Below are 24,190 nucleotides of genomic sequence, written 5' to 3' on the forward strand. Positions count from 1 at the left end.
GGTTTGTCACCATGGATGAAGAAGAATTTTCTACTTGCTAGGTTAAGGTGATCGACATTTTCATAACACAGGATATCAACATGGTGAGGACTTAACTATTCCATGCCATTGATAATGTCAAAACTACTTATTGTGACTCGCATTAGGTCAATTTGAAAGCAGTGATTATTGAGAGTTAGAGTGCATCCCATGTATATATATTTAGTGCTTTCTGTTTTTCCATTTTCCATTTCTACGGTGAATGTTCCATTTAGCGATTGGGGCTTCTGTTTTAGTAAGTGTTTAAACTTGTGGCTCACGAAACTTTTCTCCACACCACTATCGAAAAGTATGCATGCATATGAATTATTGAGGAGAAATGTACCAGTAACCACGGTGGGAACCTTCATTACCTCTTATTGCCAAAACCCTTCCCACACCTCCACCATTTTTGTTCTTTGCCTTTGCGCACTCCCTCTTGAAATGCCCTCCGTAGCATGCCTGACTCACCCCCAACATTAGTGGCTTGGGTGGTTTGTTGTGCTAGCGCCGTACAAAAATGGGTGGTATGCTCCTTCTTGTTGCAATTATTTCATTTCATCTCTCGGAAGGCTCCATTGTGATGGAAAATTCACTTGTTACATTTTGGAAGAGTCCCGATATATTGATTGGTTGGTGTAGGGCTAGCAGGGACGGTGGCGGCATGGACGACCATGGTTTGTTGTTTCTTGACAGGCTCTTGAGTGGGTTGGCCCTTTTTTTATTCTTGAACTTTCTCTTGTTGTCTCCTCTTTTTGCTTGTTCAGGTGTGGGGGTTATATGGCCCTAGCGGACTCCCTGGTCGACAAGAATTTGTGCAAAACGTTTGGTACTATCGTAGGTGCTTGGGTTGGGGGATATGACCATTCCATAAATCTGAGGGGATAGTCCCCAAATGTAGCATTCCACCTTCTTAGCTTTTAGGGTGATCATCCCCGGGCACAGAGTTGCCAATTCGTTAAACTCGGAGGTGTAGGTGGCAATATCAGAACTCTTCATGGTGTGGTCCCACAGTACTTGTTCCAACTTCTGCATTTTGCTTCTTGGGCTGTACTCCCTCATCATCATAACATTCAGGTCCTCCAAACTCATGGAGTTAGCTACAACAAGGGTTAGAGTTTTAACATGGCCGTTCCACCATGATAAGGCCGAGTCTGTGAATGTACAAGCCACATATTTGACCTTGTATTTGTCCGGGCATGAATAGATTTCGAATACATACTCGGTTTTCTCGAACCATCTTGTCAAGGTGATGACACTGTTGTCATCATGATAGGTTATGGGCTTGCAGTTCGTGAATTTTTTATAGGAGCGCATTCATTGGTGACCTTGGCTTTCTCCAAGATTGGAACTGTTGGTACCATTCTCGTTTCCATTCCCATTCCCATTCATACCATTACCGCTAATTTGAGCCATGGTGGATGCCACTGCGGTTGTCACAACATCTTGGAACATAGTGGGGTCCATTGGTAGTGTTGGTTTTGGTGTGGCTATTGGTGTGTTGTTGACACATCTGTTACGCTTTCGTGGTGGCATTCTTCTACCATAAAGTTTAAAGGTGGAATTATGGTAAGTCCTCGATAACGGTCATGAATCAAGCATTATCAAAATGGAATGTCTCAGTTATGTAGGTGTTATACCCGCCTTTAATATAACTTGCAAACAATTAATAAATGGAAATATACTATAATAAGTAAACAATTGCATAACAATTTATGAATTTAATTGCAATACCCAATGAAATAAAATGCATGCCAATTTCATTGATAACATATAAAAGTACATGGTTTTGGGAAAATTGACCTTTAAGAAGGTCTACAATACATCAAAATAAAGAAAATTTTTGGCAGCGTAACAACCCCTTGAATAGTGTAATCACTTATTCGTAGGGTTGAAACTACATACAAGAAGGAGTAACACCAACGCTTACTCATAAAACCTAATCTATAACAAAATGTAAGTAGTATAGGCTCTACTCGTGGTGTATGGTCTCCTGTGGCCCCCAGAATGTAGCCATGAAAGCCTGCATCTCCTTTAATTGGCACTTGGATTCAATCACCCTCTGCTGAAGGGCAGCGTGTCACTCTATGTATTCCCTGGTCTCCGCGCGAGAGGTTGTGAGATCCTCCTGGAGGCCATCGATGATCCTACGTGCCCTGTCACACCCCGAAAATCATGTTTCAAGTGTCCAAATGCTAAAACCAAGGTTCTATAATTCATAACTAAGCCATATAAGTGATTTGGAAGGGTTTAAGGGCATGAAAACCCTAATTATATGAGTTTACGGCCCAAGAATGATCCTTAGCCGTAAACTCCTTTAAACATCACAAAATTCATGTTTTAATTGTTTAAAGTCCATATCTTGAAGTCCCTTGGCCATATCTAAAGTCCAAATGAGCTTAGGAAGGAGTTTAAGGGCTTAAAATCCTTCAAAATGGTGTTTACGGCCTAGGCAGCCTCCTGGGCCGTAAACTCATATATGTTGTCCCATTTCATTATTAAATGTCGAATTTGGAAGCCAAATATGCTATAGATTAAGGCTAGGAAGGTACCTTAAGGATTTGAGGCCTTAAAATTGAGTTTTGGACCCTTAATCTTTGGATTTTGGAGAGAGGTTAGAGAGAGAGTAGAGAGAGAAGGAAAAAGCTTCAAATGATAGGTTAAACACGTTTATATAGTTCCTAAAACTTGGACACGGTGGAATTCTACCCGATACCGACGTTAAACGCGGCTTTTGGTCGCACCCGATTAAGTCACCGTCACCCGACGGGGACATCTTTAAAACTTATGAAATAATTATATTCGGGCTAATTATGAGAGTTCCTGAGTGATTTAGACACTCATTAAAATAAAATAAACATATAAGTTTATATAATTAACTCCAAAGAGAAAACGGAACGAATCTGATAACAGCGACTTTCCGGGTAGAACGGGTTTTGGCGACGAACAAATTTCGGGTTGTTACATGTCCGGTCGTTGTCCTCGTCCAGTCATTGGAGTCGTACAGCAGCCTCGTTCCATGCCATACGGGGAGTGTTGGCCCTGCTGTCGGCTCCACCTCTATAAATCCTCCGCCCAATTGGGCATGGACCCTTGGTAACCCTGTCGGTGCGCAGGAAAATGGGCGACATATGGTGGGTTAATGACTTCAGACTCTGCATCAAAGTCATCCTCCTCATCTGAGCCATCATCCTTCTCCTCAACACCCTCAGTCTGTCCTGCACGATCCTCCTCAAGATCCTCCTCCATCTATACTTTAGGGTCCTCTTCTGGATACTCCTCTATCAATCGCACATTCCCCTAGTTGGGGAAATAGGGGTCTCTCGGCAAATAAAATCCTACCACAATGTATGTGCAAGGATAGAGGTATAAGAGACACATAAAGAATCTAGGTGTATAGTTCTATAGTATCATAAAATACTCTTATAGTATTTTAAACTTTATGTTTGATTCTAGAGTCTCTTAGTATGGCGTGTTGGTAAGTTTTAGACTTGTTGTTCACTACGACTATTCCCAAGCATACGTTAGTCACATCTCGGATAAATATAGTTAATCGGGCACTAATTATCCAAGATATGATTACATAATACTTAGGCCTACCCGTTATGTTCAACTTATCTTAATACTTTTATATGGTTATTGTTATGACAAAGCTCTAATATGTACGTATGAACTTATACTTTACTAAAATATCATTATATCTTAAAAGTATACTTTTTAGTCAGAGCTTTTTAGCCACATTTTATTTATATTTGTATATTTTACATGGTTTGATATACTTAGTTCACTATAAAACAATGCTCCGATACCAATCTGTCACACCCCCAAACCAGAACGGCGAAAACGTCTGAGGGTGGATGACTTCATGTACAGTATCATAACATAATGAATAATAGAGATCAAAGTCATACAACCATCATAATTATAAATAAGAAGATTACATTGTATCCAAAACATTGTTTGATTCAATATCGAATACAGAAGACAAAAATAATTAATGTGACGTTGTGACACCCCATCCACGAAAACCCTTTGATTACCTGTTTACTGATTTCCTGAGAATACAAGTAGTTTTGAAAAAGTGTCAACAATTAAGTTGGTAAGTTCATAAGAGTTTTGTATGAGAAAATTTTGTAACTTTTCCTTGTAAAATGATAAAGTTTGCTTTCAAAAATCCAATATTTTCTTTAAAAATGAGTTGTAAGTCTTAAACCCTAAGATAAAAAATGTAAGTAGTGTTGTACTGGAAAATAGTATCATGTAGTTTTATCCTTATATTAAACAATTTGAAAGTATTTTAGCACTGTAAACCAAATGTATTGTTAATACCCCATGTGAGTTATTATAACCGTGCTAAAAGACATAGAAGGCTTGTTACAACGTTCTTCAAGCGTCTGAATGTTAGACATTTGTCACCCTAGACCTACCAGTCTAACTGTAGCTAGCAGCTTATGTGTAGGATTGTCAGTCCCGTATAGATATATACACAAGTATCACGCTCTCTTACGGGAGATTATGGTTATAATCCAAGAATTTTGTAGGTACTCTGGTAGGAACGTGAAGACTATGACTCACAAAATTATATCAACAGCTTTACGTGTAGTGTAATGAAAACCCTTTTGTAAATGGGAATATTGCCTTCCTATAGTAAATACATAGTGTAAAATAATTATACATTTAAATAATTATATGTTTCGTCGAAACTGATAAAGTAGTATATGTGTGACCCATAAAGTATACCAATTCTATTTTATTATAAATGTTTCGTTAAGTCCATTTAGATAATCATATATATAAATACATATAAATTAACATGTCTAGATGTTTTAAAAGATTATATCATATAAATTTACATCTAACACAAGTATAAGAACATTTAGTACGATAAACCCAATTTCTAGTTTTTGGCCCTTTTTAACTACATTTACTGGTAACTAGTAAAATATAACTTTGCAAAACTTATTTCTACCGTTTTGGGATATTTAACTCAAGTTAACCTTATATGTTTATGTAACAATGTAAATTTTCAACCCAAAAATTTCATTTTTAAAACACATAAAAACTCATAATATATTTCTCAAAAACATAATTGTTTCAGGTGTCCACACAAATCCACATAAAAATGTCATTATCCCAGAATCATTCACGTAGTCTCGAATCGGTGTGTACAATCAAGCTGGCGGCTTCCCGTGATCCTGAGAAGTACCTGAAACACATCACACAACATGGTAAGCACAAAGTTTAGTGAGCTCCCCAAAATACCACATACACAAACAATAAGCCTCTCATGGATATAACTCAGCATGGACCCTCCGGTCTCATGCGTCTCGGTGAAGACACTCCAGTCTCACGGCTTAGTATGGACCCTCCGGTCATGAGTCTCAGTGAGGACCACGAGATCTTACAGCTCGGGTTGGACCCTCAGGTCCTATATCTCAGTGAAGACCCTCTGGTCTCACGACTCAGTTTGGACCCTCCGGTCCTAACTCTGTAAGGTACAAAAATAAAACATATATCACAAAGACAAAATTCACACTATCACATAACTCAGTATAAGCACATAGGACCCTCCGGTCGATAACTCAAATAAGACTCACCGGTCACTCGGTATTACCACTCAGGTGAGTATAGTGAGAAGACTCTCCTCATAAGCAAGCAAGGAAACTGGATACCCCTCGAACAACCTAATCTCCGCCTACACATAATAAACATTTCTAATTAACAAATAAAGATCACAACTTTATATAAACTCATGATAATCCCTATCTAACTCTTGGGATGGGTGAAAGACCATTTTACCCCTCCATGGTCCCCATAATCCCTGCCTTGACCAAACCCTAAAGGAAACAGAAGTTAACACTTTAGTCAACTGTCCATGTTGACCTGACTCGCTGAGTGCATCTTTGTGACTCGTCGAGTCCCCATTGTTCCTCAAAACATCGCGAAAACCCAACTCAACTCGTCGATTTGTCTTATCAACTCGCCGATTTACCCTTATCCAGACTCATTGGGAGAAAACCCTAGCCAACTCATCGAGTTAACTCATTGAATCAGCGAGTCCATTCAGTCTGTATTCTTATTCAGACGTTTTAAGGCAGATCCACCACTCCAAGCTCTAGGTCTAGTCTCCTAAGGCTCGAATGTCATGTAAAGCTTCGATCTTTATGTTCATGCATGACATATTTGCTCCATAATGCCAATACAAGCTCCAACAAGGGTTAGATGCATAAGATCTTGTCTCTATCTGAATAAAGTTCGGGTCTTTGGACTTACAGTACCTCTTACAATCCAGTTCTAAGGTTTCAACCTCAAATCATGCTCAAAGGACTCAATGACACAAAAAGGATGGGAGAAAACCCTAGAAACTCCCTAAACCAAGATCTCATAAGGAAATGATCAAGTTGGCATCTTTTTACCTCCAGCTGAAGCAAAACCCTGAAGAACCACTAGATCCAAAGCCTCCTCTTGATCTAAGCTTTGATGCTCTCCACTTTTCCTTCAAAAGTGCACTAATAATCACAAGATTAGCTTCTATCTCACTCTCTAGCTCACGTTGATGATTAGGGTTCCTCTCAAGGAAGTAAGGTGGCTGGTGAGGTGGAAATGAGGGCTTAAGGCCACTTAAATAGGTCACAAACCTGGGGATTTAGGGTTTCCTCACACACCGCCAACTCGGTGAGTCGGCTCTTTGACTCGTCGAGTTGTTCATTAAACCCACGTGGTCAATCCAACTCTACTCAACGAGTCGGGTACACCACTCGTCGAGTCACTCATTAATATATATATATATATATATATATATATATATATATATATATATATATATATATATATATATATATAATACCTGAGAGTTAGGATGTTACAGTTTAAAACCATATATTTTTAGTCAAAACCCATAAAAATGATGCCATAAACTTGTTATGACCATTTTTGTTTAAAAATCCATTTTTACATAAAATGATAGATTTTTGAGTTTTCTTTTTGTAAAGCTAACTCCTTGATAATTGTGTCTACTTTCAAAACCCACGTCCAAACAACATATTTTGGGTTATATCCCACAAAAATAGTATAATAACTAGGTTATAACCATTTTTGTTAGAAAATCCATATGTCTCCATAAAATCTTAGTATTTGTAACCTTGTAGTTATAAAATTTTCTTATAAACTTATAACATGGTTTTTATTTGTTTTCTTAGTTTTGCATCTCAAACTATCATACTAGAAAAAAATGCTCTAAAAACTTGTAATAACCATATTTCATGCAAATAATGCTTTATACACAACAATGAGATGAGACATGCAAACATTTGTGTTATTATTCAAATTATTCTTGTATCCCCCCCCCCCTAAAAGCATGAAAATCTCAAAAATATGGGGTATGAACTCACCTTATGTGTGTTTGTGGTTGGATAAAGAGATGAAGAAGAAGAAGAAGACCCTCAAGCTTAGAACACTTGAATGTGGTTGAAGAACACTTAAAGATGGTATTATCCTATGGATTTTAACACGTGTTAATGTGTGTAAAAGTCACAAAACTTGTATGAATGTATGTAAAATCACTAGATAATCAAAGAAATGGTTACCAAAAATCTAAGAACCAACTTGGAAGGATGAATCTATGGAAGACTTGAACTTGTTATTAAGAGAAAGAATGAAGAAAGATGAAGATAATGGGGGATTTGGGAACCCTCGGCCGCAAGTTAAAAGAGGGGGAGAGGGGGTGAGGTGATGGTTGCTTGGTTATATGATGGATAATGTGTTTTGTAGGAAGTTGAAGCAAGACATGACCAATGTTGGGGCTTTCCATGCACCAAAGTCAACCCTCCTAATCTCTATAAAAAAACTAAGTTTTTTTATAATAAAAAATTGGTATTTTATAAAAAAAATGGTAAAACTAATATATAATTACCTAATTTGAATTATAAAAATTCAAATCATTATAAAGTAATCATTATCAATAAAGATAATAGCATGATGTGTTTAAAATATTATTTATACCAAAATACTATATGTTGGAATTATCGAAATTAACATTGTTAATCAAAAAATAGTATTTTTATTCAATAATTGGTTAAACGAGAGGTATTTCGTATTAATACTTGTTGGTGTACATTAGGAAACATCAAGATTTACCTAAAATTCTAATACAGGTCGAGTTGGTTTTTGTTGACTTGTTGACTTTTGTTGGATCCAAAATTGACTAGTTGTCACATTTTCAATGATTCCATCTTATATGAGGCATGTCATCCTTTCTTTAGATATGTGACCTAGATGTTTAAGCCACAATCGGGATGATTTTTCATTATCTCTTTTTCTTTTACTATTGTTATTACATTCACAAAGGTTTACATTCATAGACAATAAGGATTCCGAAAATTCATTATCAAGTCTTAATTTATAAAGGTCCCCCTCTAATTTACCAAAACCAACCATAGATTTAAAACGAGATATTATTAAATCGTCATCATCATCAAAGTTAAAGCCATATCCATCATATTTACATTTGGATACAAATATTAAGTTTCAAGTAATAGTAATAGTAGGTACATATAAAGTGTTTTTAAGTACAATTTCTTGTCCTCCATCTAATAATAACACCATAATACCTATAGCTTCAACCTTCTTTTCATTTTTGTCCCCGATTTTAATGGTCCGTTGGTTGCTTTTCAATAGTTTCTTTGTATGGAATCCCTGCAATGAATTTGTAACACGAACCATTGATCCGTGTCAATCCACCAAGTATTAGAAGGTACACTAATTGAAAAGGTTTCACAAACTATGTAATTAAAAAGCGTATCTTTTTTTGCTAACAACTCCATAAATATCAGGCAGTTACGCTGGGTGTGGCCAGGTTTCTTACAAAATTTGCACTTAGCCTCTTTTTTTTTTCACTTGTACTAGGACCAATTTTCTGAGATTTGTTGGGATTGGAATTGGATTTATTCCCCTTGTTGGAACCCTTTCCACCATTATTGAACTTCCTCTTGTTTGAGTCGGTGGTGGTGAGATGATCAACGTCGGGTTTTTCTAATTTCAAACGTTCCTCTTCATGAACACACATGGCTATTAGTTCACTCATTTTCCATTTCTCCCTTTGGGTATTATAGTTAATTATGAATGACCAAAATTGAGCCGGAAGGGAGGTCATAATAAAGTGAACCAAAAAACCTTCGGAAATTTCCATTTTCATACTTTTAGTTTTGTTGGCCATGTCATTCATTACCATTATGTGTTATTGGACACCACCAGATCCTTCATATTTAGTTGTGAGTATTTTAAGGATAAGATTACTAGCATGCGCTTTAGAGGTACCCTTGAATTACTCCTCAACCGACTCAAGATATCTGCTGGCTGTTTTAGAATCAGGAATTTCACCACGGAGAGCAGATGATATGGAGTTTTTAATGATCGTTAGAGACATGAGGTTTGATCACCCCCACTGAACAAAAACACGTTTTTCATCAATTGTGGATTTATTAGTTAAGGGGGAGGGGCAATCAACCCTTAATGCAAAGTCTAATTCCATCACTCCAAGTGCTATTTTGACTTGCTCAATCCATGAGGAATAGTTCGTCTCATTAAGTGGGTCAATGTTTGAAAGTAATCCGGTATGACCAACCAAGGGGGCTGAAATTTCAGTATCAGTTTAATTAGGCTCTTTAATAATAAGAAGAAAAAAAAAGGGGGAATTAATGGGTACAAAAAGACAAAATAAATAAATTGACTAATAAGAACACAAAATAAAATTATTGGTAATGGCTTCATAATTTAACTACTAACTCAACATTGGTCAAGTGAAGTAGTTAAATTGCGAGATACAAATAATCTTATTGAAAAAACATAGAAGTCATGCTTTATTGTTGGATGAAACACGGTCTATATGCTAACTATGTTAAACATTAAGTTGTTCAAAATTATCATTCAATTTTCCGTTGGGCAAATTGAACAATAATTTCAACAGTTTCACACTAAGATATTATTAGACTTCCATATTGATAAAAAGAAATCATTGGTTGGGCCGGTTACTTTGAAGCAATACAGAAGTCTCAACTTAACAAATTTGACAGAATTTTGTAACTAAAGTTTCGTGTTTTAAACAAAATTGTGTATAATGTTTTAACAGAACGCTTAATTGCATGTGTTACGAAAACCTTGGGGTGAAACCGACCAACAGTGCATTGAAGAAGAAAAAAAACCGATTGAACACAAAATTAGATCAACATCGATTAAATGGTGGATCATATATGATAAGGATTAATCATTTGATATTGCATATATGATGGAATTTGAAGAGACCGTCAGTTAGTTTGAAGAAATCGACCAAATTGAGAAAAAACAATCGATCATCGCATATGCAAATCAGGTGACTAAATTAGAAAAGATATTGCAGTCGCTTATGATCATGAAATACAAAACTGCTTTGATACCACATGTTGATTGCCTTCAATTAGGATGGGTTAATAGATTAATGGTGTTATTGATGATGTCCCGGTGTGTGGTTGATAGAACACAAGGATGTGTTCTCGTGAATAGAGAAGAAGGCAACACCTGATTCAATTTTCTGATAACCAACATATATATTTATGCACAGGAACCAACTCCGCCGATCATCTTAATATAAAGAAAGTATGCCATATAAATTAAAGAACTGGAAATGTGTTATTATAATGCTAATAACAATTCATTTATGCCAAATTAAATTCGAATAAAAGTTCAATTGTTTTATTATGCGCTTGACAGATTTGACCAAATTCCCAATACATTTTGCTTATGGAATAAGGAGGTGCCACCAACACTTCCAGTCCAATAACTTAACGTATATTTGGTTAAGGGAATCGTATATTAAAAAGAAATTTGAATCCAATTTTAACCCTACCTTATATAAAAATTTTCAAACCAATTGGGACACATCCACCCTTTCCCTTCTACCTAGGTCTACCCCTGTAGTTAGATAAAACTATGTTGATATTACATCTACTTTGTGGGTGTAATAGCTAAATTTTCTAATTGGGTAGATACTAACTTCATAGTTTTGTTTAAATATATGGATCGTTTCTATAAAAAAATCTATATAGAGACATTTTCTTTAAAAAAAACTCATGTAGGGATAGTTATTAAAGAATAATTTTTGTAATTTATTTTCAATATAAGGATTAAACCTGCCAATATATGAAACTGTTATGGCTAAAATCTCAAAACCAAAATCATAATATTCATTTCTCATTTGAAATTAAGTATATATAATAATTGTGATTAGCTGATTGATCCCGATTTAAGAAAAAAATATATATACTTTTAAGATGAAAATTATCAAAAGTTTAATGATTGCATGCCATTTGTCCTAAAATTAATACAAAACTACTAAATTACTTATGAGAAACAGAGGTTAAAAAAGGTCAATTGCCGATAAAAACCCAACAGGGTTTAGTGGCGCACTTTCGAGTTTGGATATTTATGTAGGGCGGCTTTAACTTTGAAATTTACCATTTCTTTTCTTTTTTGTCACAACCGTCTCTATATTAACGGCTATTTTAACGGGCCCCTTATAACTAAAAAAATTTCAGTTACAACACGAGTGGACGTCGCTTTATAAAATTTAACAAAAAACGATATCAATCAATCAAATTGAATAATTGATGCTAATTGATAAGTCATATAATTATTTCTGAATTATACGAGTTGCTGTTGTAAAATAAAATAAAAATAAAAATGATTTGTTTTATGAAATATTAAATAACTATTTGAATTTTTATATTTTTCAATCACTCTCACCATTATAACAAATATTATTATAAATAATTATATAAACTAGATGAAATTAGATGCGTTGTTGGCGTTGTATACATTGTTTTCTTTTGTTATTTGAATATGTAGTAGAAATCGGTGGATGGAATTATGAAATTATTTAATGGTGGATTGAATTATAAAATTATAAAAACAGCATATATTTAAAAAACAATTTAATGGTGGATTGAATTATGAAATTATAAAAGATACCTTCACTAGATTTTGTGCTTCTAATCACTAATCCATAGAATTGCTTGAAGAAAGAATGCATAAAATTTGATCATTAATTAATTAGGATAACATAATTGATAAAGATTTGAATATAAAATTAAATTGGGGGAAAAAGATAACTAATTAATGGTGAAGCTGAAACAACGATATGATAATACCTTACCAGCCAACCTAAAAGAGCTGAACGTTTGCCAAAACCCAAGAACCGATTCGAAATCATGATTTCTAACAAGTGTGATTGTTAGTTCTTGAAGTGCATGAAATTCATCAAATTTGATATCCATAAAATAAAATGGAAGTATAAAAATTAAAGAGATCATGATATCGATAGTACCTATATTGTGATCGATATAACTTTAACCACCTTGTATAGTGTTGAGATTTTCTTCTCCGATAGATGTTTCCTACTGCTTTATTCACATGATCTACTTTCGCATTTTCTGTTATAAATTATAAAAATTCTGTAAGAAATAATTAAGAAAAAAACACAAGAATTGAATTAAATTTAAGTAATAATACCGAGATCAATGAATCCCGCTGTTAACCCCCATGTACTTTACACGAATAGAGCAACATCGTATCACCCCAACCAAATCCAACCTTTTACACCCAGATCATAGAACATATAATCTAATCAGTTATTGATTTGTCTAAAATTATTCATTCTACGAAAACATAATATTTTTTTTATTTATCTTTTTACAGTTTTTCCAGGTTGATAAAAGGTCCTGAGTTGAAAAAAGTACCTGTTGTGGTGTTGTATATACACAAGAAATGATATATTTGAACTTTAATTCACTCTAAAACTGAGTATTTTCATCCACAAATGGAGCATTTTAAGGTAAAACCCCTTTGCCTATCTCTAACATAAGTGAGAACCACTTTACAACACTCAACACAATCTTCCATCTTGTCTGAGCTTTCCCCATGCCCGAACACAGAAACAAAAACCTATCAACCGCACATTGCAAATCACCGGGTACAGAAGAAGATGAAGTACCAAGATACTGCAAATGCATCGATGAGCTCGGGTCACAAATCAAGGTGTTTTCCACATGGCATTCGAAGTCTATATGCTCATCAAATGCCAACATTGATTGAACCCATTTGATTTGACTCATATTCACTTGGAGATGGTGCATTCATCTGTGGGTAATCAAATCGCCCTTTCAAAAGGTAATTATTATTCTCTATATATCTTCGGTTAAAGATCAAGTACCCATTCTAAGACATGCTTTATCATCATAGGAAACAACTTTCTCCAAGTTTTGAAATGCATACATCACCAACTTATGGTCTTCCGTCTATAAAAGAACATAAGAGGTTGTGCTGTGTCATGTAACAAACCAAACAATAATGAAAGACAATATGCATTGTCTGAGAACCTAACCTTTACAATTTCTGATAGTTTGTTGGAAACAACATATTTGCAATCCGAAAGGAGTCCAAGGACTTGTCCCACAATATTGAACACAACACCATCCCTTTGATGAGATTGAGGACAATACAAGTACAATTTTTTTATCATCTATCACACATCATGTAGCATGTTCCACAACAACTTCCCACATTTTAGCAGACATACCAGATCCAACAATTTGAAATGCTAAACATTTTTGGTAAAAATACAAACTTTATGAGCAAAATAATACAAAGAATGCAACATCTTACATGTCGAAGCCTTGCATGGTAGAGAAAGTAAAGAACTAAGAAACCTTTGACTATTTTGACTTTTTCCTTGGTCAACCTATTGTGAAAAGCTCTATCCTTGCTGATTTTTTCAAGTTTTCATACCTTATCAGACAGATACGGTGGATGATGTTTCTTGTATAGTAAAAAAACCAAAAAAGCACATCATCATATTAATTAAAATAGTTATTGGTTCTGTTTCTTTTTATGTTGATAGACTTAATGTGGACATGATTTAGGGGTTGTTTTTTCCTAGTAAGTCTTGTATACTCGAATTCCATCAAAACTGTCCAAAACCCGTGCTCCCAGTCTGAATTTCCGACTCCTTGTCCAGCTTGAATTATTTGTAAAAAAACCATCCACTAACCCGATGCCTTCTTTAAGATTCAAAAGTGCATTTCCATGAAGAAGTGGTTTCATCCCATGCCTCTCTATAACAATGTTAACATTGAAACCTTCAAGTGTCTAATTGTCACCAGAATCATCACCAATGTCTCCCTAAAAAATGTCACACCCCAAAACCACGAACGGCGGAAACGTTCAGGGTGGAGGACGTCATGTACAGTATCACAACAGTGTAATATAATAAACAAGCAACAACATCATCCATTGCATTATAAGTAAAGTTTTAATACATGTGTGTTTCTTTCATTGTAGTAAGACACCAAAAATATACAATCAAAATAAAAGACGAGACTTGTCTGCTCCGTCTTCTCAAAACCTGGCCTCCCTACCTGTCTACTGATGACCTGAGAATACAAGTTATTTTGAAAGCGAGTATCAGCTTTAAAGCTGGTGAATTCATAAGTATATAAGTGTCATTTCCTTGTTTGTGAAAATCTGTTATAAAGGCCATGTAAATCGTTAAATGAAAATGTTGATGTACGTATGAAAAAACCTAGAAAATCCCTTATTTCCTATCAGTTTGAGATGTAGTCTTCTACCAAGACCCGAACGTTTTGTAAGTAAAATGATAGTTTTCCTTTAATTGTTTAGTACTAAAGTACTTAGTCTAACTCATCTTTTATGTGAAAGTATCACAAAATAAAGTAAACAGGAAAATGTACTACTGTAAGTGTTGTCACTAGGTACTAGGACTAACACATCATATGTAACTGTTATCCGAAGGTACTAGGATTAACACGACCTATATAACCTAATGAACATCCGAAGATTATCCAATTGTCCTCTGTAGCAGTAGCAGGGGGAAGGAAGGGTTAGTCCCTGTAAAGGTACTCCTAGTATAAGTAATAACCGTAGGCATCCATAGATGTTCATCACCCACTGTTGCTAACAGATGGGTTCCGGAATGGTTAGTCCCGTACGTATATCCCAAGGTACTAGGGATAGGGGCCCATCTAGGTATCCCGAGGTACTATGGATAGGGTCATGTCTAGATATCCCGAGGTACTAGGGATATGCAGGAAGATTTAAACAGAAGGTACTAATAAATCATCCTCGCAATTCGAGATACAAGTATTCATGTTAATGTACACAGTTAAGTGTATCTACGTAAAGGTACTCTTGTAATGCGTTCATGTAAGCGTGTTCATGTATCATGTAAGTATATGTAAACGTACTCATGTATCATGTAATCAAATGTAAAGGTACTCATGTATCAGGTAATGTACTGGTATAGACTCATGAATGAACTGACTCTTGTGTGATTCCTTGTAATAGGAATTATGTTTGATATCTCTAAATTATCCCTATGATAATTTACTGGAAGGTAATTGGTTGTTCAAGTAGGTTTATACACTCTTACTAATCAAGGGTGTGAGAAACTAAATGAAAACTGTAAACTATAACATCAATACATATATAAGAATATAAGTGTACATGCATAGTTTAGTTCAATAATGTAAAATGGTTTTATAAGACATCTTATGGGTTTTGAACAATAATTAACAATGACTTGATGTCATTTTTAATATACATTTCAAAGGTAAAACAATTGATAACAATGCGTTTTTAAGATTTAAAACCATTTCATGCATCACATTTTGTAGTATGTGAAATCTGTTAAATGACAAACACAGTTATTAAATACATAACAATGATTTAATAACATGTTTGTTTCTACTTGTATTCCCCCCCCCCTTTAAAGCATTTAAAATCATTTAAAACATTGATTTGGGGTATGAACTCACCTGTAGTTGGTGATTGGGATGAACTGAACGGTATAGGATTGCTAGGTGTCAAGCGAGGACTTGTACACACACTACGATCCTAATGAATATATAAGCACACATATATGTACTCAATTAGTCTCAAATCACTAATTGATAATGTTAAGACATCCTAGACATAATAAACACTTTATATAAGTGTTTTAAGCCCTAAGGATTGCATATAAGCTATTGTGGGACAAGGCAATTGTGTTTAGGGTTCCAAAGGATCCCATATATGAGTTTACTCCTCTTATACCAACACACATGGAGTTTACGATTGTAAACTCTTGAGTTTACAGCCGTAAACTCCCAAACATGTGTGTTTGGTGTGTTTTGAAGTCCCAAATGGTTCCTAGAATTATTCCAACTTGGTGGTTAAGTCCTTGGAAGGGTTTAAGGTCTAGAAGTACTCCAATTAAGAGTTTACGGCCCTAAGGCCATTCCCCTTAGAGTTTACAGCCGTAAACTCTAAGTATAGGGTGTTTTTGTTGTTTTCAAGTCCTTTGCACTTGTGGTATGGGTTCTAGACTTTTATTCCAAGCATATGAAGGCATTAGGCACACCTTGGTGCCCTTTTTAGGATTTTACGGCCCAAGAACCATGTCTTGGCCGTAAACTCACTTTGTTAAGTGATTTTGATGTGGTTTGGTCCCCCAATTAAGTGGGTAACAATTTCTTGTAAAGGTCAAGGGCTTTAGGTGTCATAAAAACACCCTTTTGTCCATTTCAATGGAGTTTACGGCCTATGATAATCTAGGGCCGTAAACTCCCAAACTTGGGTGGATTTTGATTGTTTTCTTGTCCCTAACATGCATACATATGAGTCTAAGGCTTTATCATAACACAAGGGTCAGTTTTTGGCTTCGTTTCGGGAGTTTACCGCCCAAGAACACCTTGGGGAGTAAGCTCCTAGATCTAGTGATTTAGCCTTCTAAATCATGATATAAACACATATAAAGCTTTCTAACGTTACTAGAAAGAGGTACTCACGATTTGGGATAAAAACCCGAAGATCCGTGAGAGAGAAAATGGATTTTCTTTAGTTGGAATTGTGAATAATGAATGAATTTGGTTCAGAAATCTATTTATAGTCCTGAGATATTTTGGCAGAAAATATTTTTATTCCTGAAATGATTTCTAATATAATAGAGTGTTGGAATAACAGTGTTGCACAAAACCCTAGTGCACCCACTTTCCTGATATTTCCTGAAGTGTAAACCCTGAATTACTCAAACTTACGCGAGAAGTCTGAAAATTAACTGTGACTGCTATAACTTCTATTGAAGTGATATAGTTTGTATAGAATGGAAATTTCGGGTTGTCACAAAAAACGACTATTTCCACTTTTGCTGATGATTCGATCCCACTAGAAATTGTTTTACAAGTATGTATCTAATCCTCACAATCCCTGTGTAGCAGGTAGAAAAAATTTAGATTGAAAAGTACAAACAATTCACACGGTTGTTCGGATGAAATTCACCAACTGAATCAACACCTAATTGCATAAGAAAGAAATTTGAGGGGAAAAAATTAACAATTAAGTAAACAAAAGTTGTAAAAACCTATTTTTTCTGACGACCTAAATTCCAAATCCTCCAACACATATTCTCAAGTCTGGTGTTCCTCTCTTGAGGACTCCTTGATATGTGCATAATTAGTTAATTATTTAGCATATATTCTTAGTTATTTTTAATTAATTATGTGAATAATGTGGACAAAAGGTACTTAAAATGTTGTGAATTGTGTTTTCAGTCCAAAAGATATGCTTGGAAGCAAAAAGGAGAAAAGGGAAGCAATTGAAGATCAAAGAGTGAAAGAAGGGGATCTACTCGGCGAGTAGATCGACCCTACTCGGCGAGTACACGAGTGTATTCCAGAAGATAAATACGACTGCTGATTCAAGACGGATAAGTATGGATCTACTCGGCGAGTTGATTCTGCTACTCGCCGAGTACACCCTGTTTGGGATATTTACATAAGATGAATCCTTATCTCAGAAAAAAAGAACCTTTGGCGAATTTTGAAGGATTGGCTGCGACTAAGAGATTCAGAAGGCGCTGAAGAACCCTAGGCTTCACTATTTGGAAGAATTCAAGCAATTGGGTTAATTCTACCACTTAGACTTAGGAATTAAACATGTTTGCTTTAGTAAACTTTGTTTCTTTGTTGGTTTCTACTACAATTATGAGCTAAATTCGTTTTTGTTTCTATTTGGGGAATACCAAAGAACTCCTATGGTTTGATTATTGAATATTGATTAATTGTCTTTTGGTGATTTATTAAATTAAGTTTGTTAAAGAACCTTATGTATTAATCACTACTATTTTCTGTTAATTGGAAGGCAATTAGGTTGCATGAAAATCACTTAATTGTTAACCTCATATGTCTATGTGAATGCTAAACCATATGCTTAGAAGTAATGATTATGAAACTAAGATTAATAAGAAAATAGGAAGATTAATGTGTGAGCTTGTTTGAGAAACCATCAACAAGAGGTTAATTGAATTAATAACTTAATTGATCATTACAAATCTTATTTAATCCAAATAATTAATCTAGGGAGTTAATTAGTTTAAACACTTGATCAACGCTTAAATTAGTTAATTGTCTAAGGGTTAGGAGTAATGAATATGAACCTAACTATTATAATTGGTAACCAATAACAATTAATCTATCTTAAACTTAAATAACCATAGGAGTGAATTGGTTGAACCTAAATAGAAACATCTTTATCAAATTTGGTGAATAGTTGTTGCTTTAGATAATTAGTTAATTTAGTTTGTCTAAGTTTCTAGTCTTGCAAAACTAGAGAAAAACCCTTTAGTTTTATTATTTGTTTTAGTTAAAATTAGTTATTAGTTTAATTTTCCGTTCCCTGAGTTCGATACCTTACTTATCAATCTATACCACTTAAAGACAGGTTCACTGCCTTTGTGTGCTCAATTTATTAATAAAAAGTAGGGATAAAACTAGTTGAATTAACACACATCAAGTTTTTGGCGCCGTTGCCGGGGAACGGTTCTAAATAATTAAGCTAATTCCTATTTTTTTTTCGATCCTTTGTGTGAGTTTACTTGCATAAAGTTCATTTATTGCAATTTAGTAATTAATAATTAGGTTTTAGTATCTGTTTTAGTTAATTTAAAAGTTAGAATTTTTTTTTGAAATATCGCTGATACTCGCCGAGTGCAATCGCACCTACTCGGCGAGTAGCAGTTTACTCAGCAGTAGATTTTCTTTATTTTTACAATCTTTTTTTGTTCTTTTTACGCTTTTTATTTAGTTGATTTCAGGACTTTCATGACCAGAGGAGCAAACACACCACTGGTACCCCCGTTTGAAGACCCCAAATCCGCATTGAAAAGAAACAAAGGGAAGGACGTGGAGAGTTCAAGCACACCAAAGAAATCACCATTGTCCAACTTGAAGACTGTTTTTGGGAAAAACAAGAGCAGTAAATCAGGAGCTTCTAGCGCTTCTTTGATAATTGAGGAGCCAATTCAAGAAGATATTGGATACGAGACCGAGGAAGGAGAGGAGACAACGTACGAGCAAGAAACCGAGTCGGAGGAAGAGTTAGCGTTCACTATGGCTAACATTGATGAAATCCCCATGGGAGAATGGAAGAAGAGGATGCGCGACGACCATGGCCCGGGACTTGTGCAACCCGCAATTCCCGCGACTGCTACCTTCGAGCTAAAAGGTCATATCCTAGCTTCACTCAAGGAAATACCTTTCTATGGGAAAGATCATGAAGATGCCTACAAACATTTGGATGAAGTAAATGATGTTGCTGATTACTTCAATATTCCAAATGTAACTCGCAAAACTCAACTACTTCGTATGCTTCCGGTAACCTTCAAGGGTGCTGCCAAAGACTGGCTCAAGTCACTTCCCCCCGGATCAGTCATTACTTGGGCCAGAATGAAGGAAGAATTTATTGATCATTTTTGCCCACCATCCAAGGTAGCCAAACTGAAGAAGGCCATTGCAAACTTTGAACAACAAGTTGGAGAGTCCTTATATGAAGCATGGGAGAGGTACAAAGGTCTGCTAAGAAACTGCCCACACCATGATCTAAACAGCCATCAAGAAGTTTCCATCTTCTATGATGGAGTCAATGTCACAACCCGGCAATTGCTAGACTCGCAAGGCCCACTTACAAAGAAACCACCCCCGGTGATTAAAGAATTGATTGAAGAATTCTCTAAACACTCTAGAGAATACCACAACCCTAGGAATGATGTCACGAGGGGAGCCGCGTATGCTGCCACTGAAGATTTATCCGCGGTCATGGCCATGTTAAAAACCATGGATAGAAGGATGGACAAAATGGATCAAACTATTCGTGCTATTCGGGTGGGTTGTGAAAACTGCAATGGACCTCACCTCACTAGAGATTGCGATCTGGATGAGAATGGCAACAAGAAGGCACAAGCATGCTATTCGAGCGGTGACAGATATGATGAGGACTTGCGTAAACAAAAGAAAGAGTGGCTGCCTTACGAAGAGTACAAGAAGGCCAAGGAGGAGAAGTATAGACAGAAAGGGAGAGGCTTTTATCAAAAGGAGGAGCCGGTGCAAGAGAGGAAGCCAAGCTTGAAAGATATGCTTACTAAATTTGTAGCCGCTTCCGAGAAAAGACATAGTGACCACGATGCTGCTATCCAAGAAACAAGAACAATGCTCCGGAACCAGCAAGCATCCATCCACAACATAGAAACGCAGCTTGGGCAACTCGCTCAACAACTAAACCAAAGGTCACCGGGTGAGCTTCCTAGCAAAACCGAGAACAACCCACGAGGCGCACAAGTAAACATTGTCACAACAAGAAGTGGGAAGATCATCACTCCCCTGGCCCCCATTCGAACTGAAGCAACCAGGGACTCCCAGAAGGAAGGAACGAAAGAACGAGTACAAAACCAAGATTCACAATCTGAGAGCCCTACTCGCCGAGTAGGTCCGATGGACTCGGCGAGTACCCCTGCTAAAACGAATGAACAGCCGCCCTTGAAACCATACCAGCCTCCAATGCCATACCCAGCCCGAGCCAAGAAAGTGAAGCAGGAAGAGGAATATCAGAAGTTTCTTGACCACATTAAAACTCTTCAAATCAACATCCCTTTCATTGAAGCCGTCATGCAAATGCCCAAGTATGCTAAGTTCCTTAAGGAACTCCTCACCAACAGAAGAAAGATGGAAGAAGTGCAGAAGGTAGTGCTTAATGAGAACTGCTCCGCAGCAATGCTAAACAAATTACCAAAGAAGAAGGGTAATCCGAGGAGCTTAACGTTACCTCGCCAATTTGGCAACTTGGCTGTAATCCATGCCTTAGCTGATTCTGGAGCAAGCGTGAACCTTATGCCATACTCGTTCTTTAAGAAGCTAGACCTCCCGGAGCCAAGGCCAATTCGAATGGCAATTCATTTAGCAAACAAAACTGTCACCTTCCCAAGAGGCATTTGTGAAGATTTGCTAGTAAAAGTGGACAAATTTGTCTTCCCGACTGATTTCATCATTCTAGACATGGAGGCGGATCCGGAAGTGCCAATTATCCTTGGAAGACCCTTCCTCAACACAGCTAGCGCTATCGTAGACATGAGAGATTCTAAGCTCACACTGCGAGTTGGGGACGATTCAGTGACATTCGGGGTAGACCAAGCCATGAAGTACTCAAGGAGTAGTGACGACACGGCTTTCTCAATAGACATGCTTGACGAACTCTTAGAAGAAGACATACTTGAAGATTCCAGCAAGTTTGCAGCTTGGGATGAAGCATTTAACCCAGAAAAGGACTTACTAGAGATTGAAAGACTGTTGGAAGAAGCGGAGTATGAAGAAATAAAGAAGCAATCTGAGAGCCCTACTCGCCGAGTAGACCCGATCTACTCACCGAGTACAACTGAAGAACAGCCACAAGTCGTGAATGCAGCTACCAACTCGCCGAGTACCAAACCTGCACTCGGCGAGTCCGTCACTAACCACACCCAATTGGAGCTTAAAACACTACCTGACCATCTGGAGTATGCCTTTCTGGAAGAAGGAAATCAGAATCCTGTGATCATAGCCTCGGACCTATCCAAGACGGAAAAGGAAGAACTTGTACAAGTGTTGAAGAAAAGGAAATGAGCCATCGCATGGACCATCTCCAACATCAAGGGAATAAGCCCATCCTATTGCTCTCACAAAATCAATTTAGAAGAAGGAGCAAGGCCGGTGGTGCAACATCAAAGACGATTGAACCCGAATATGCAAGAAGTCGTCAAGAAGGAGGTAGTCAAGCTTTTGGATGCAGGAATCATCTACTCCATCTCCGATAGTCCATGGGTGAGTCCGGTCCAAGTGGTGCCCAAGAAAGAAGGAATGACGGTCATCACCAACGAAAAGAACGAGTTAATTCCAAGGCGAACGGTAACCGGTTGGCGAGTGTGCATCGATTATCGAAAGCTAAACGATGCCACTCGCAAAGACCATTTCCCCCTTCCTTTCATAGACCAAATGTTAGAGAGACTATCGGGCCATAGCTATTACTTCTTTCTAGATGGGTTTTCAGGGTATTTTCAAATACCCATAGACCCAATGGACCAAGAAAAGACCACCTTCACATGCCCAAGTGGGACTTTCGCCTATAGACGCATGCCTTTTGGACTATGCAATGCACCTGCAACATTTCAAAGGTGTATGACCGCCATATTCCATGATATGGTGGAAAAATTCATGGAGGTCTTTATGGATGACTTCTCTGTATTCGGATCTTCTTTCCATGACTGTCTCTCAAATCTTGATTCCATGCTTGCTAGGTGTGAGAAAACCGACTTGGTCCTAAATTGGGAAAAATGTCACTTCATGGTCAAGGAGGGTATAGTTTTGGGACACAAAGTCTCTAAAAAGGGAATTGAGGTGGATCGGGCAAAGATAGACACCACTGCCAAGTTACCCCCACCAACTAATGTAAAGGGCATTAGGAGTTTTTCGGGACACGCATGTTTTTACCGGCGTTTTATAAAGGATTTTTCCAAAATCACGAAACCTCTAACACAATTATTACTAAAAGATGTACCCTTTAATTTTACTAAAGAGTGTTTAGAGGCATTCGAAATTCTAAAGGAAAAATTAACTAATGCCCCGATCATTATAGCACCAAATTGGAACTTACCCTTTGAGATCATGTGTGATGCCAGTGACTATGTACTAGGAGCGGTCCTTGGTCAAAGGGTTGATAAGCACTTTCAACCCATCTATTATGCAAGCAAGACCTTAAACCCTGCCCAAGAGAATTATACTACTACTGAAAAAGAATTGTTAGCCGTGGTTTATGCTTTTGACAAGTTTCGCCCCTATTTGGTTTTATCTAAAACCACTGTTTTTACTGACCACTCGGCTATCAAGTATTTGTTTTCCAAACAGGATGCCAAGCCAAGACTAATACGATGGGTGCTGCTTCTTCAAGAATTAGATATAGAGATACGAGACAAGAAAGGAATGGAGAATGTAGCGGCCGATCATTTATCTAGGCTCGAGAACCCGCAATTGCAAGAAGATAAGGATGGAGACGACTTTCATGATGAATACATTATGGTGTCCGTGGGAGAGGAGCCATGGTTCGCAGATATAGCTAACTATTTAGCTACAAATTACGTCCCGAAGGATTATAGTAGTCAACAAAAGAAGAAATTCTTTGCTGAGATCAAATATTACTTTTGGGACGATCCATACCTCTTTCGAAGCTGTGCGGATGGAATTATAAGAAGATGTGTGTGTTGGATTAATGTCTAAGTCCATAACTATAATTGGTAAGACTTGACCCGACCCGGCATGGTCCATTTGGGTTGCATGGCATCATGCACTTGGATAGACTATAATGAGAGAAATAAGACACTTACGGTTATTAATATATTATAAGTTCTAGTATATTAATAATAAGAATAATGAGATTATTTAATTAGTATTGATCAAGAATTAATCTAGAATTAATTAAGTGATCAAAAGAAGACTAATTAAATATATGGGTTGATTGTGTAAATCATTCATTCTTATATATGTGGGCTTGTGATCCAAGATTCCTTATGTTGGACTAAGTCCATGGGGTGACCCATGGATACTCCATGGAGGTTAAAACCCATGGAGCATAAGGAATGGGTAAAGTCATGAGTTACATGGTGTAACCCTAATAGCCACCATATAAAAGAAACCCATGGCTCAAGAAATCGTGACTACACTAACACTATGTGTATGTATGAGGGCTACACGATTTCTAGAAGTGTTCTAATTTCTCTCTAAGTTATTTCAAG

General features: G+C 36.6%; 1 non-coding gene and 1 pseudogene across 1 annotated transcript; both read right to left on the reverse strand.

The window, feature by feature from the left end:
* Positions 1-12,875: 12,875 nt before the first annotated feature.
* On the reverse strand, positions 12,876-21,427 carry LOC145046323 (calmodulin-binding protein 60 A-like; annotated as a pseudogene).
* Positions 19,872-19,978, reverse strand: LOC144998984 (small nucleolar RNA R71). Its single transcript, XR_013660515.1, has one exon. It is a non-coding gene; the product is annotated as a small nucleolar RNA R71 (small nucleolar RNA).
* Positions 21,428-24,190: the final 2,763 nt, after the last annotated feature.

Source organism: Lactuca saligna, chromosome 5, assembly GCF_052625555.1.
Source record: "Lactuca saligna cultivar CGN05327 chromosome 5, ASM5262555v1, whole genome shotgun sequence".
NCBI lineage: Eukaryota > Viridiplantae > Streptophyta > Magnoliopsida > Asterales > Asteraceae > Lactuca > Lactuca saligna.